This window comes from Ascaphus truei, chromosome 2, assembly GCF_040206685.1.
Source record: "Ascaphus truei isolate aAscTru1 chromosome 2, aAscTru1.hap1, whole genome shotgun sequence".
In the NCBI taxonomy this organism is placed as follows: Eukaryota; Metazoa; Chordata; class Amphibia; order Anura; family Ascaphidae; genus Ascaphus; species Ascaphus truei.
In genome coordinates this window covers 297,090,112-297,103,914 of record NC_134484.1, presented here as the reverse complement: position 1 = coordinate 297,103,914, position 13,803 = coordinate 297,090,112, and the positions used below count along the sequence as shown (strand labels likewise).

General features: G+C 51.2%; 1 long non-coding RNA gene across 1 annotated transcript in view; it reads left to right on the top strand.

The window, feature by feature from the left end:
* The first annotated feature begins 2,269 nt into the window (after positions 1–2,269).
* Positions 2,270–13,803, top strand: part of LOC142487303 (uncharacterized) — a 34,298-nt gene continuing 22,764 nt past the window's right edge. The window contains exon 1 of the long non-coding RNA XR_012799191.1: positions 2,270–2,337. This is a non-coding gene — a long non-coding RNA (uncharacterized LOC142487303). The remainder of the gene's footprint in view (positions 2,338–13,803) is intronic.

The following is a 13,803-nucleotide window of genomic DNA, read 5'->3' as shown; positions in this document are numbered from 1 at the left end:
GACACTGGTACACACACAGACACTGGTACAACACACACACACACACACACACACTGGTACACACACACACACACTGGTACACACACACACTGGTACACACACACACTGGTACACACACACACACACATACACACACTGGTACACACACACTGGTACACAGACACTGTACACACACACAGACACTGGTACACACACACAGACACTGGTACACACACACAGACACTGGTACACACACAGAGACACTGCTACACACACACACACACACACACACACAGAGACACTGCTACACACACACAGACACTGCCACACACACACACACACACACACACACACACACACACACACACACACACACACACACACACACACACACACACACACACACACACACACACACACGTACACACACACACACACACACACACACACACACACACACAGACACTGGTACACACACACACACACACACACACACACACACACACACACACACACACACAGACACTGGTACACACACACACACACACACACAGGTACACACACACACACACACACACACACACACACACACACACACACACACACACACACACACACACACACACACACACACACTGGTACACACACACACACACACACACACTGGTACACACACATACAGACACTGGTACACACACACACACACACACACAGACACTGGTACACACACACACACACACACACACAGACACTGGTACACACACACACACACACAGACACTGGTACACACACACACAGACACTGGTACACACAAAGACAGACACTGGTACACACACACACACACACACACACACACACACACACACACACACACACACACACACACACACACACACACACACACACACACACACACACACACACACACACACACACACAGACACTGGTACACACACAGACACACACACACACACACACTGGAGTACAGACAGGCAGCCACGAGCAGGTGGCTTCCCGCCCCCCCCTGCACCCACCACCGCGCCCATCTCCCGCACCAAGGGGGGGGGGGGGCGGATAGGAGCGCCGAGACGAAAGGTACAAACTGCCGCCCCCCCTCCCCCGGCGGGCAGCCACGGGTTCCCGGGGCAGAATGGGGGGACACCGCGCAGCCACCACTGCCCGCCCCCGCGCCCATCTCCCACACCAAGGGGACCGGGGGGGGAGGGAGCGCCAGGACAGTCGGCAAAGGATCAAAAACCCACCTCCTATCCCGCCGGGCGGGCAGAGGGGGGGAGACACCGCGCAGAAGAGCCAGGAGCCGTGGGCAGAGACACACCACGTGTGCTCTGCCGCAGGAAGCGGAAGCCCCGCCCCCAGGCACGCTGGCCCTGCCCCCCCCACGGCACCCTTCCTTCCATCCATTCCACATGCCGGGCCTCGGTGAAGGATGATGCCGGGGGGCGGGGCTTAATGCCGGGACGCAGGGGATTGGCCAACAAGGTAGGAAACTGCCGGGGGGGGGCATTAAAAAAAAAATACTTACCAGCCGGGCTGCTGCAGTCTCCTCCTCCGCACCGCCGCAGACTCGCGCACCGCAGCTAATTACTCGCGCACCGCCGGCGATGCTAAAAAAAAAAACGGGGACACATGGAGGAAAAACCGGGACATTTCCGGGACACACAGGAAACCGGGACAGCTCTCGAAAAACCAGGACTGTCCCGGCAAAAGGGAGACGGGTGGTCACCCTACCCCTTCCCCATGTCACATTCACCCCCCTCCCCATGTCACACTCACACTATCACCCCCCTCCCCATGTCACACACACACACACACACACACACCCCTCCCCATGTCCCACTCACACACTCACACCCCCTCCCCATGTCCCACTCACACACTCACCCCCCTTCCCCATGTCACACTGACACTCTCACACTCTCATCACCTGCTTCAACATGGAGGAAATGCCGGAGCTTTGTAGCACAGCGCCACCTAATGGCCAAAAGAGAAAATGCAGCTACCATCTGCTTTTCTCTCTGCTTCAGGCAAAATCGGAGCCTGCTGCCTGCGCCCCCCTTAAACAATCTTGTGCCCCCCACTTTGCGCACCACTGTGCTAGTGTAAAACAATAGCCTTTGCAGATGTTCACTTCATAGAATTAAAGTTTTTCAAAGATCTCACATCTCAAACAGTTCTGTGTAGGAAGCTATTCACACTCAAAAAATGTTTCCTTTCCATGTATTTCGCAATCAAAGCCAATTAAAAATCACTTATATTGTGTCTATCTTTTCCCACAGGAGCTACTGAATGGAGTGTTGAAAGAATGACGTTTTCTAGAAGATCACTGTCCTCTTGAGGGTAAGATAAGGAGAATTAATTCTAGTGTGTGTGTGTGTATGTATTTGTTTATGTATTGTAACGTGTGCTCACCACAAACAAGGCGGGACTGCAAAGCTGATGTGGGGATGTTGATAGCCACCGACATGCAACCGAGCAGCCACATCCGGAGTGCGGAGTGGTAGTCATGTAGCTGGGTCAGGGAAGGAGAAGTCAGATTGATCGAGGTACTTGCCGTGGATTGGAGAGATCGGGTTGTCATTGTGCAGTGCCGGGGTATAGAATGTAGAATAGTTATAGCCGTGGTCCAAGGATCAGAGAAGGCAGGAATCGAGGTGTAAGCTGAGGTCAATATACATTGATCAAGACAAGGCAAAGGCAGGACAGCAAAAGCTAGAGGTAAGCACAAGTCACAAGAACAGAGTTTTTGCTCAGCCAGTTTGCAAGAGGACTGGCTGAGCCTATAAGGAACAAGCAGCCAATGGAGAAGCAGCAGGGAGCTGTGAGCAATAAGAAATCACAGATATACTGTGTACTGATAGGCAGGGGTGGAGTGAGTAGTAGCTGTGGAATACTTGATTGAATTAACCCCTTGCTTGCCTGTGTCTGTGCGGAATCTGTGCATAGCTAGCATGCGCCGCCCATGTCGTCACGGGAACGGAGCCTGGAAATGTTCCCTTCCGTGTTTCCCTTCCTAGCAGTGTGGCACCCGCACGCAGGTTGCGGCTGATGCGCGTCACTCGTGACGTCGCGAGGTAAGTTATGGGGCGGTGCCTAAGCCCGATCCTGACAGTTTCCTCCCTTCAGGGGCGACCTCCGGGAATCCCAGGGATGGTTTAGAGGGGAACATCTGATGAGAGGCCTGCATGAACCTAGAGGTACTGCTGCGGCCGAGTTTATTCGAGCATTTGCCCGTTCTCGGCCGCAGCAGTAACCTGGCACGCGCCGGAGGGTGCCGGGTGCGCGCCGAAGCAGCGGAGGAGCGCCCTCCGATCGGGGCTTTCTTCCTCCCGCTGCCGGGTCCGCCGGGTCCCCCGGAACCCCCTGCCGCTGTCCCCCACATCGCGGGACACCAGGGCTCCCTCGGGGAGCCCTGGACGCGCGTGCAGGGGGCGCAGGCACCCGATGACGCGTGACCGCGCATCGGTGATGCGCGGCACGCTGAGGGAGTGCAGCTAGCACGCCGGGGCATCCCCCGGCTTGCGGTGCTAGCCGTGCTTCAATAAAACGTGTCGCCAGTGTATGTAATTGTTCTCGAGGAATCCAGGAGTGCTTTTCGGGGCTGAAGCCCCTCCAATGGACCAGGTACTGGAGTTTGTCCCTGGAAATTCTGGAGTCTAGAACCGATTGGACCTCACACTATTGTTGGCCTTCCACTGGAACAAGTTGAGTAGGAGGGACCGGAGCAGGCAACTCGGGGGACTTAATGAAGAGTTTGAGAAGAGATGTGTGAAACACGGTAGGGATCGTAGGCCACTGAGTTAAGTTTTTGATGATGGAGAACAGGCCTATAAACCTAGGTGCCAATTTTGCGGTGGGTACCTTCAAACGGATATTTTTAGTAGATAGCCATACTTTTTGCCCTGGATGGTAGATGCACTTTTGAGGTTTTCCTGAATCCTTACCTAGGACTCCTGAAGTTGCAGAGCCTGTTCTCCGCTGCTGGTACCCCAGAACTGGGACCTGTGATAGGAAGAGCAGAGGAATGGAAGCAATAGTTGGTGAAGAAAGATGAGTCTTGTGTTGACTCATTTCGTAAGATGTTGTGGGAGAATTTAGCCAATGGCAGAAGGTCAGACCAATTGTCCTGGGTGTCAGATATGAAGCAACGAATGAATTGTTCGAGGGATTGGTTTATCCGCTCTGTCTGACCGTTCGTCTGGGGATGGTAGCCGGAAGAGAAGTGGAGAGCAATGCCTAGTTGTTGTCAAAAAGACCACCAGAACTTAGAGATGAACTGGGAGCGTCAATCTGACACAATGACTTGGGGTACCCCATGAAGGTGGAAAATTTGTTTAATGAAGACTTTGGATAGTTTGAGAGCATTAGGTAGACCTTTAAGAGGAATTAAGTGGGCTTGTTTAGAGAAGCGGTCGACCACCACCTGTAAGGATCGCCTTCCTCCACTGCTGGGGGTCCCGGTCCTCTCGCGCCACCTACTGGTTGTGCTCTTGCTGCTCCAGGGTGCACCCCGGTCGAAGCTTTATGCTTCCCTCTCTAGCCCGCCTCTGGACTCCGCCCACGTTGCACCATCAGCGGGGTGCAACAAGCATGCGCAGCGCGCGACCAACACGCTCAGGAGACGAGCAGTCAGCAATTCATCTGGGCACCTCCCCACACCTGTTCTGCGCAGTGGAGCGGCCAATGGTGGTCACCACTGCTGAGACACCTCCACACCACCTTCTTCTCATTGGATGCTCTCTCCTATATATGCTCAGCTGTGCCACTGGCACATTGGCTTAACATAATCCTATGTTCCTTTGTGTTCTTTGTTTCCTAGCTTTGCAGTCTTGTCTTGTCCTCTTGTTCGCAGCTCTCTCTTATTGACCTGGCTTGTTTTGGAATCTGCTCCTCTGTACTCCTGACCCCGGCTATCTACGACAATCCGCACCTCTCTAACCCTGACCTCGGCACCCATACAACGACCATTCTCTTCTCTGCAACCCGGACCCCGACTAATAGTACCTACAACGATTCGTACCTCTCCAACTCAGACCCCGGCAAGTGTATCGACTATCCATACCTCTCCAACCCAGATCCAGCTACCTTGACCAACCTACACTCCAGATGAGCCCACGCGACTGTGGCTGGTGTTTATATCCATCCCCATCTCGGGGGTGATGAAGACTTGCGAATAAAACCCCTCTGTAAATTTTCCTTGGTGTAATCCTTCATGGCAGTTGTGGTGTGAAGATGGTCAGCGCAAACCTCATGGGCCTCCCGATGTCGATGGAACCGAATGGAATAAAAGGATATGGATAAAAAGAATTGTAATCACAGTGTATTAGATCTGTGGGGGAGGAGGGGGGGGTTGGGGAGGGGGGAGGGGGGTAGGGGCAAGGGGTGGAGGCAAGGAGGAGGATAATGCTGGAGGGGTTGATAATCAGTTTTCCACTTTATCTAATCAAAGAATACATAAAATTATGGATTCAGTGACTCACACGGGCTTGTGTGGTGTCTCTCCCTCAACGCTGACTGTAGTGGATTTATTACAGACTCAAATGCTGGAGTCTCAATAACATAAAACTCACACGGCCTGATGTGAGTCCTTGTCCTCAGAGGGTGATGTCCTGTATGGATGGTGTCTGGGTTGTCTCAGCAGAATTATCCCCCGATGGGTGTAGTGTGTGAGTGTCTCCTCTCCCCGTTTCCCAGATGACCAAAAGGAGTGTATGCCAACAAGGGTTAACAACATTAAAACAGGTCTTTAATGGGTATACAGTGGAGACATAAGCATATAAAATGCAAACATGTGGTGAACCATAAAAAGTATAAAACAATCTATGACACAATGAATTAAAATGAGTCACAATGAAAATAAAATAAAATGAAATAAAGTAAACACAAGGACTAACACTCACACTTGATGGCAAATAAAATGGCCCAGCCTCAGCCGCTCGGTACACTCCTGCACGGTCTCCTCCTCCGTTCTTGTTCCCACTGGCGCGTCCGGCAGCGGAACCGGAAGAGGGGATCTGCACCGGACATCCCATCGGGGGATAATTCTGCTGAGACAACCCAGACACCATCCATACAGAACTTCACCCTCTGAGAACAAGGACTCACATCAGGCCGTGTGAGTTTTATGTTATTGAGACTCCAGCATTTGAGTCTGTAATAAATCCACTACAGTCAGCGTTGAGGGAGAGACACCACACAAGCCCGTGTGAGTCACTGAATCCATAATTTTATGTATTCTTTGATTAGATAAAGTGGAAAACTGATTATCAACCCCTCCAGCATTATCCTCCTCCTTGCCTCCACCCCTTGCCCCTACCCCCCTCCCCCCTCCCCAACCCCCCCTCCTCCCCCACAGATCTAATACTGCACCGACACACTTTATTCGAGCAAATACCCGGTATGTACCTGGCAGATACCTGGAATGCGCCGCTCCTCACCTCTGACAAGCCCCGTTGCATTTGCCTTCCCAGCCTGGGTTCATGCCTGGCTGATGGGCGGCTGATCTGTTAAATGATAATGATTAGGATTTAATAGGCTGCAATGCTTCGCGTGTCTACCAGATGGCATAAATTCATGAATTGTAATGCAGTATATATATATATACTGTGCAGTATTGCAGCCAGCGGGAATAAAATGCTTCAATCCCTGCCGGAAAATAACTCAATGCACTCGGGCAGAAAACAGTCACAAACCTCAATACACCCGGGTATACCCGAATTCGTGGGACTAGCCGAGCTCGAATAAAGTGTGTCGCCAGTGTACACTGTGATTACAATTCTTTTTATCCATATCCTTTTATTCCATTCGGTTCCATCGACATCGGGAGGCCCATGAGGTTTGCGCTGACCATCTTCACACCACAACTGCCACGCTAAGAAGGAGACGGGATTCCCTTCTCCGAAGTCAAGCAGCAACCAGGAAATCATCAAAAAAGGGCCAGTATATATTTTTATATACTCTTTTATACTGCATACACAATCACATATCTATATTCCAATTTATGTGAATAGCTAAGGCGTTGCAGCATTTTTTCCGCCACAAATCCTAGGGAGCGCCCCAGTTCAAACAACCTCCACGTAATCCTTCATGGCCCTGGTCTCTGGAGGTAACAATGGAAAAGAAGCTCCCTGCAGGGGAATAGCGCCAAGCAGAAGGTCGATGGGACAGTCGAATGCCTTGTAGGGTGGCAGTTCCTCGGCTTGGGCCTTATCGAATACGTCCCGAAATTCTGCATAGATGTCAGGCAACTGGACGTTTACCTGTCCCGGTACAGATACTCCACCTAGGTTCTTGGAAGGGATCGAACAATTCTGAAGGCAATGAGAGCTCCACTGGAGGGGCAGCGCCTCTGTCCAGTCAATTCGGGGGTTATGTATTTGAAGCCAAGGTAGTCCCAAAATGACATCGACTGAAAGCGTATGAATGGCGTCCAGTTGAATCGTCTCGGTGTGGCTCTCTCCAATCTGTAAATGAAAGGGTATGGTTTGAAGGGATATGAAGGCGGGTTGTAAGGGTCGACCATCGATGGCTTCCAGGCCAATGGGGTGATCCTTATATATCAAAGAAATCTTGTCTCAGCGAACCCTTGATCAATGAAGTTCTCACTTGACCCAGAGTGGTGGTCCTGTGTTGTGGTGGTCCTGTGTTGTCCCTGAGTAGTGTTATGGGAAAGAAGATTCTAGTGGAAAGTTTGGGAGGAGAAGAGATACGGCTCTCAGTGAGACCCTCCTGGCTTTCACTGGGATTTAGCGTTTCCTAATTTGAGACTACTGGAAATTACCAGATGTCCAGAGTTAACGCAGTAGAGGAGGAGATCGGCATTACGTCTGCACTGTTTCTCGCCAGCTGAAGGTCTGTTACCTCCAAGCTGCATAGGTTCCTCCAAAACCAGAGGAGGAAGGTTAACAACTCCTGCGGATTGCGTATGTAGGGGTTGCGTACCTTGTTGGTGCCGGTTTTTCTCTGTTCTCCTCTCCTGAAGCCGTTGGTATATCCAGATACAAAGTGCGATGAGGTCCTCTAGTTCATTGGGACGTTCCTGTGCCGCACGTGTTCGTCCTTGAATCTTTCAGACAAGCCTTGCCAGAAGTCCGCTATCAAGGCCTCATCATTCCAGCTAGTCTCAGCGGCTATGGTCCAGAATTCGACCGCATACTGGACCACAGGACGGTTACCTTGAGAAATATTCAAGAGAGAAGAGGCAGCAGTTACTTTGCGTCCAGGTGTATCAAATACCCTGCGAAATTCCTTAGTGAAGCATGTGATGTCACTGGTGAGGTCCGGCCTCTGCTCCCAGATGGGAGAAGCCCACGCCAAAGCATCATCCGTTAGCAAGGATACAATGTACGCCACCTTAGATCGAGGAGACAGAAAGCGAGATGGCAATAGTTCAAAGTGAATAGCACATTGGTTCAAAAAGCCACAACAACCAAGAAGGTCACTGCCGTAGCGGTTGGGAGTAGGTAGTCGTGGTTCAGATGCTGCGGTCATAGGAATGGGTGCTCGGACAGGACTCGCGGGGGACGCAGAGTGAGTGGAGGCACCTTGGGTCTGGTCAGTAAGGGTTTGAACCGAGCAATAGATTTGCTCCATACGTTGGTCATTTTGTGGCAAGTATTTTTCCAAGTTATCAAACATGTCGGCATGAGCGTGCAAAAGTCGGCCCACCTCAGCAGGGTCCATGTTTGTGGGGCTGAGCATACTGTAGCGTGTGCTCACCACAAACAAGGCGGGACCACGAAGCTGAGGTGGGAATGTTGATAGGCACTGACCTGCAACCAAGCAGCCACGTCCGCAGTGCAGAGTGGTAGTCGTGTAGCTGGGTCAGGCAAGAAGAATTCAGATTGGTCGAGGTACTTTCCGTGGTCTAGGATTGGAGAGATCGGGTTGTCATTGTGCGGTACCGGGGTCCAGGGGTATAGAATGTAGAATAGTCGTATCCGTAATCCAGGGGTCAGAGAAGGCAGGAGTCCGGGTGTAAGCTGAGGTCAATATACAGGGAGCAAGACAAGGCAAAGGCAGGACAGCAAAAGCTAGAGGTAAACACAAGTCACAAGAACAGTTTATCCTCAGCCAGTTTGCAAGAGGACTGGCTGGGCCTCTAAGGAACAAGCATCCAATGGAGAAGCAGCAGGGCGCTGTGAGCAATAAAATGAAAAAAAAAAAAAATGAAGTATGACATTACAATTCTAGCGACGTTTACATATGTATTTTTTTTTTTTTTACATTTGAGATACTTTTACATCATTAGCTAATATACGAGCTAAGCTAACTGACTTGATACAGAAATGCTATTTTTATTCTTTTGAGGTGCAGTACCTCCTTGGATCATAGTAAGATCTGTTACTGTTATCCACATTTGGGGAATATTTTATGATATAAATTTATATTGCCTTTACTTAGTGCGCCTACTCCATTTTTTCTGTGTCTTGTTGTGTGAGCCCCCTATGGGAGCTCACACATTTTAGGAGTATAATGGAGTTCTCCTTTTGGAAGGCAGCAAAAGTATAGAATCCCTGCTTTGAGGACAGCACAAGTGTGGATTTCAATCAAAAACCTTTTTATATATACATATAAGAGTAAATGGGGATGGCGAGGGGGTGGGAGAAAGGGAAGGGCACTCCCGCATCAGCCTAAATCAGTAAAATAACAATAGAAACTGGGGTGCAATAGGGAAAATACAATAGTAATAAACAAAAAGAGAAAAGAGTTCCGTGTAGAATGCACTCGCAGTAGTCTAATATGAGTAACTAATAATTAAAACCCTTTAATGAGTAATAGTGTTATAGATTGAATTATGGTAGGATTGGTAATGACAGATCTATGGCCAATCCATACAGTAACAAACATACTATAAACAAAAGGTTAAGATAATGTAGCATGTAATTGTTTGCTGCCCCTAAAATCTACAGTGGAATCCACTGAAAATAAATTTCTATTATGTGAAAGGAGTAGACCAGGTAATAAGTACCTCCAATGTGGTGTAGGAGAAAAAAGACAGCGCACGACTCAGTGTATTAAACAAATGTAAAGTGCTAAATTACGAGCAGATATGTATTGCACGTACAAGATATTACTTTCATTCAGGCATTACATGTCAGGTACATGTTACCCCTTTGGACAATGCATCTCAGGAAATCAGCAACTCGAAGCGTCCGCTGCGGTTCTGTCCTGAATCTCCGAAGAGGGATCCTCACGAGACGTCTGTGTGGATCCTGGGTCCAATATAGATAGTCTCTGGTAATTGTCCGTTGGTAAGAGGCATGCAAAATGGAACTTGCACAATATTGCAGGGAACTCCCAACAATGGTGGTGATAAACGCCAGAGGTACTCCACAGACTGTGCGGCAGTCTGTGACATCCCAAGACCGCGTTGCTCTATGAGTGGCGTTCTGGTCTAAGGTCATAGACTAAATAATTAAGCTGCAGGAACGGGAGACACTCACCAGGTTATGTGGAGTAACAAAATGGCAAAAATAATGCTTCCTACATGTTTCGTAGTAACCTAATTCACCCTGATGAATGATTGATTATTTGTTTATTAACATTCACTTTCACTATTTAGTTTATTGAACATTATTTAATGTGTTTCTAACACTATTAAGTGTCTGTAAGGAATCCGCTCCTGTGTTTTGCTGAAACCTTGTCCTTGTACGTTGTACTGTGACGCACATACAGTAGGGATAAAAAGCCCCGGTTTGCGTCACCTGAGGAAGGAGATGGGTTAGGGCTGACCCCCGTGGATGAGGGTTTGGAGGGTGTTTTGGTGAGCACTTCAGATTACATCTGGGAGTTGTCTGACCTGAACCCTCTTAGTGCAGAGTTTTGGGCAGGCACTTTATTGTAGGAGAGAATGCTGGGATAGACCTTCCCAATGAGATCCTTGCTAATGAGTGCCCCCCTATGGTTGGTGAGAGCCCTCCCGCGGATGATGGGTGCCCTCCCGCGGATGGTGAGGGCCCTCCCGCGGATGGTGAGGGCCCTCCCGCGGATGGTGAGGGCCCTCCCGCGGATGGTGAGGGCCCTCCCGCGGATGGTGAGGGCCCTCTCGCGGATGGTGAGAGCCCTCCCGCGGATGGTGAGAGACCTCCCGCGGATGATGAGAGACCTCCCGCGGATGGTGAGAGCCCTCCCGGGGATGGTGAGAGCCCTCCCGCGGATGGTGAGAGCCCTCCCGCGGATGGTGAGAGCCCTCCTGCGGATGGTGACAACCTTCCCGCGGATGGTGGGTGCTTTCCCGTGGTTGGTGAGTGCCCTCCCGCAGGTGATGCGAACACCCGTGGTATGCCATTCATATGTATGGCGTTAGAGGAAACTAGTAGGGCATTGTGTGCCTCTGTGGCCCCCGAGGACTCTCGGGAGACAACTGCCTCCGCCATACCGCCACCAGCTGCCCCTGAACTTTCTGAGTCGGGATGGATGTGGAGAGCATAGTGAGCCCCCTCGCGGAAACACCAAAGAGGAGATGCAATCTAAGGCTGAGAAAGGCCCCCGCAGAGAAGAGCGAGAGTCTTAAATTCTTCAAAGAGGAGCCTGAGGAGTTGGGGCTCAGTGGGGAGTCCTCTGGCATAATGGAATCTGTAGACTCCTTAACCCCCGTTATCCCTGCCTGGGACCTAGATAGTTTCCTGGACGCTACCCTCTGCAGGCACGGAGATACGAAGGTGCGGTTGGCCCTTGAGAGGTGGAAGGATGCATCGGTCATTCTCCACTCTCTCAGAGTATATATGAGGGCCAACCGAAAGGCCAAACATTCCGGGACAAACGAACATGTTCGTGTCCGGAATTTTGAAAAATTGATGCGAGAGCACGTAAAGGCTTCTCAGGGTATGGCACCCTGAGCGCCTGTTGGAAGAAAAACTCTTGCCTATCAATGGCTTTGAGCATAGGTACGCTAAATGTTAACGGCTGTAAGGACGGGTTTCGAAGGTTCCAGGTACTCTCCTTTTTACAAAAGGGGAAGTATTCTGTGAGTTTCCTGCAGGAATCTCATACCACTCCAGAGGCTGAAGCCAGCTGGCATCTGGAGTGGCGAGGCAAGGTCTTCTTCAGCCACCTCACTTCGTCATCTTGTGGGGTGGTGACCCTGTTCTCTGAGTCCTTTCAACCAGAGCTGCTGCTTGCCAAAGCTGTTATTCCAGGTCGCCTGTTGCATCTCAGGGTCCGGCACGAGGACTACAAGTTTAACTTCTTGAACGTGTATGCTCCTGCCACCGGATCCCTGAGAAGGCAGTTCTTCGTCAGATTGTCTGAATACCTGGAGACAGTCGACGCGGACGAACACGTGGTGCTCGGGGGTGATTTTAACTGCACCCTCGAGGCTCTAAAGTACCGGAGTGGTCCGGAGCCACACCCGGGTTCAGCGTTGGCCTTGCGGGAGGCCATCACCCGCTACTCCTTGGTAGACGTCTGGCGAGAACAACATCCCGAGGTATCCACTGAGTTCACCTATGTTAGGGTGTTTAGAGGTGAACGGATATCCTGGTCCAGGATCGACAGGTTGTACATTTCCAGCCACAGCCTGTCGCGAGCCCAGTCCAGTACCATTAGGCTGGCGCCGTTTTCAGACCACAAATGTGCGTCCGTGACGGTGGCGCTAACACCAGCAGCGCCCTCGGCCGCCTATTGGCATTTCAACAATACGTTGTTGGAGGACAAGTGGTTTGCGACGTCGGTCCGAGACTTTTGGATGGCCTGGAGAGGTTGCAGGTCAGACTTTGCCACGTTAGAGCAGTGGTGGGACGTGGGCAAGGTGCATCTGCGCCTCGTATGTCAAGAACACACGAAAGGTGCCAGCAGGCGGCGCGATGCTGAGATCGAGGCCCTTAGAGAAGAGGTGCTCGATCTCGAGAGGCGGCTGTCTGTGTCAGGAGACCAATACCTACAGTGTACATACGTGAAGAGGAAGTGCGCTCTCCGGGACTTGGAAGATCGGAGAGCTCGGGGGGCGTATGTGCGATCTCGCATCTGCTTCCTTCGGGAGATGGGTCGCGGATCGCGCCTCTTCTACGCGCTGGAGAAAAAGAGGGGAAACCGTAAACACATCACCTGCTTGCTAGCGGAGGACGGTACCCCTCTGACTGACCCGGAGAGCATCCGGGACAGAACCCGGAGGTTTTACACAGATCGTTTGTCTCCGGAGTCCATCCAGCTGGATGCATGCAGGGACTTATGGGAGGGGCTTCCCGCGGTCGGTGAGGGTGAAAGAGAGCGGCTTGAGTTACCCTTGACTCTGGCTGAGCTCTCTGGGGCCCTAAGTCTCATGTCCCATGGAAAAACGCCGGGGCTGGACGGGCTGACTGTGGAGTTCTTCCAGTTTTTTTGGGAGATGCTGGGACCTGATTTCACCGAGGTCCTAGCCGAAGCCCTGGAGACCGGTGAGATGCCCCTTTCATGTCGGCGGGCAGTACTGTCTCTGCTGCCGAAGAAGGGGGATCTTCACCAGATTTCCAACTGGCGACTGGTGTCACTGCTCAGCACGGATTATAAGATCGTGGCCAAAGTGCTTTCGCTGAGGCTCAAGTCTTTGCTGGCAGAGGTGATTCACCCCGACCAGTCCTATACTGTCCCGGGCTGGAGCATTCATGACAACATTTTTCTGGTTCAGGACCTGCTACACTATGCTAAGAGGACTGGTCTGTCACTCGCCTTCCTGTCCCTAGATTAGGAAAAGGCGTTTGACAGGGTGGATCACTGTTACCTCATGCAGACCCTGCGGGCGTTTGGCTTCGGCCCACAATGTGTGGGCCTTTTCCAGATGCTGTCCGCCTCTTCCGAATGTCTGGTTAAAATTAATTGGTCCCTGAC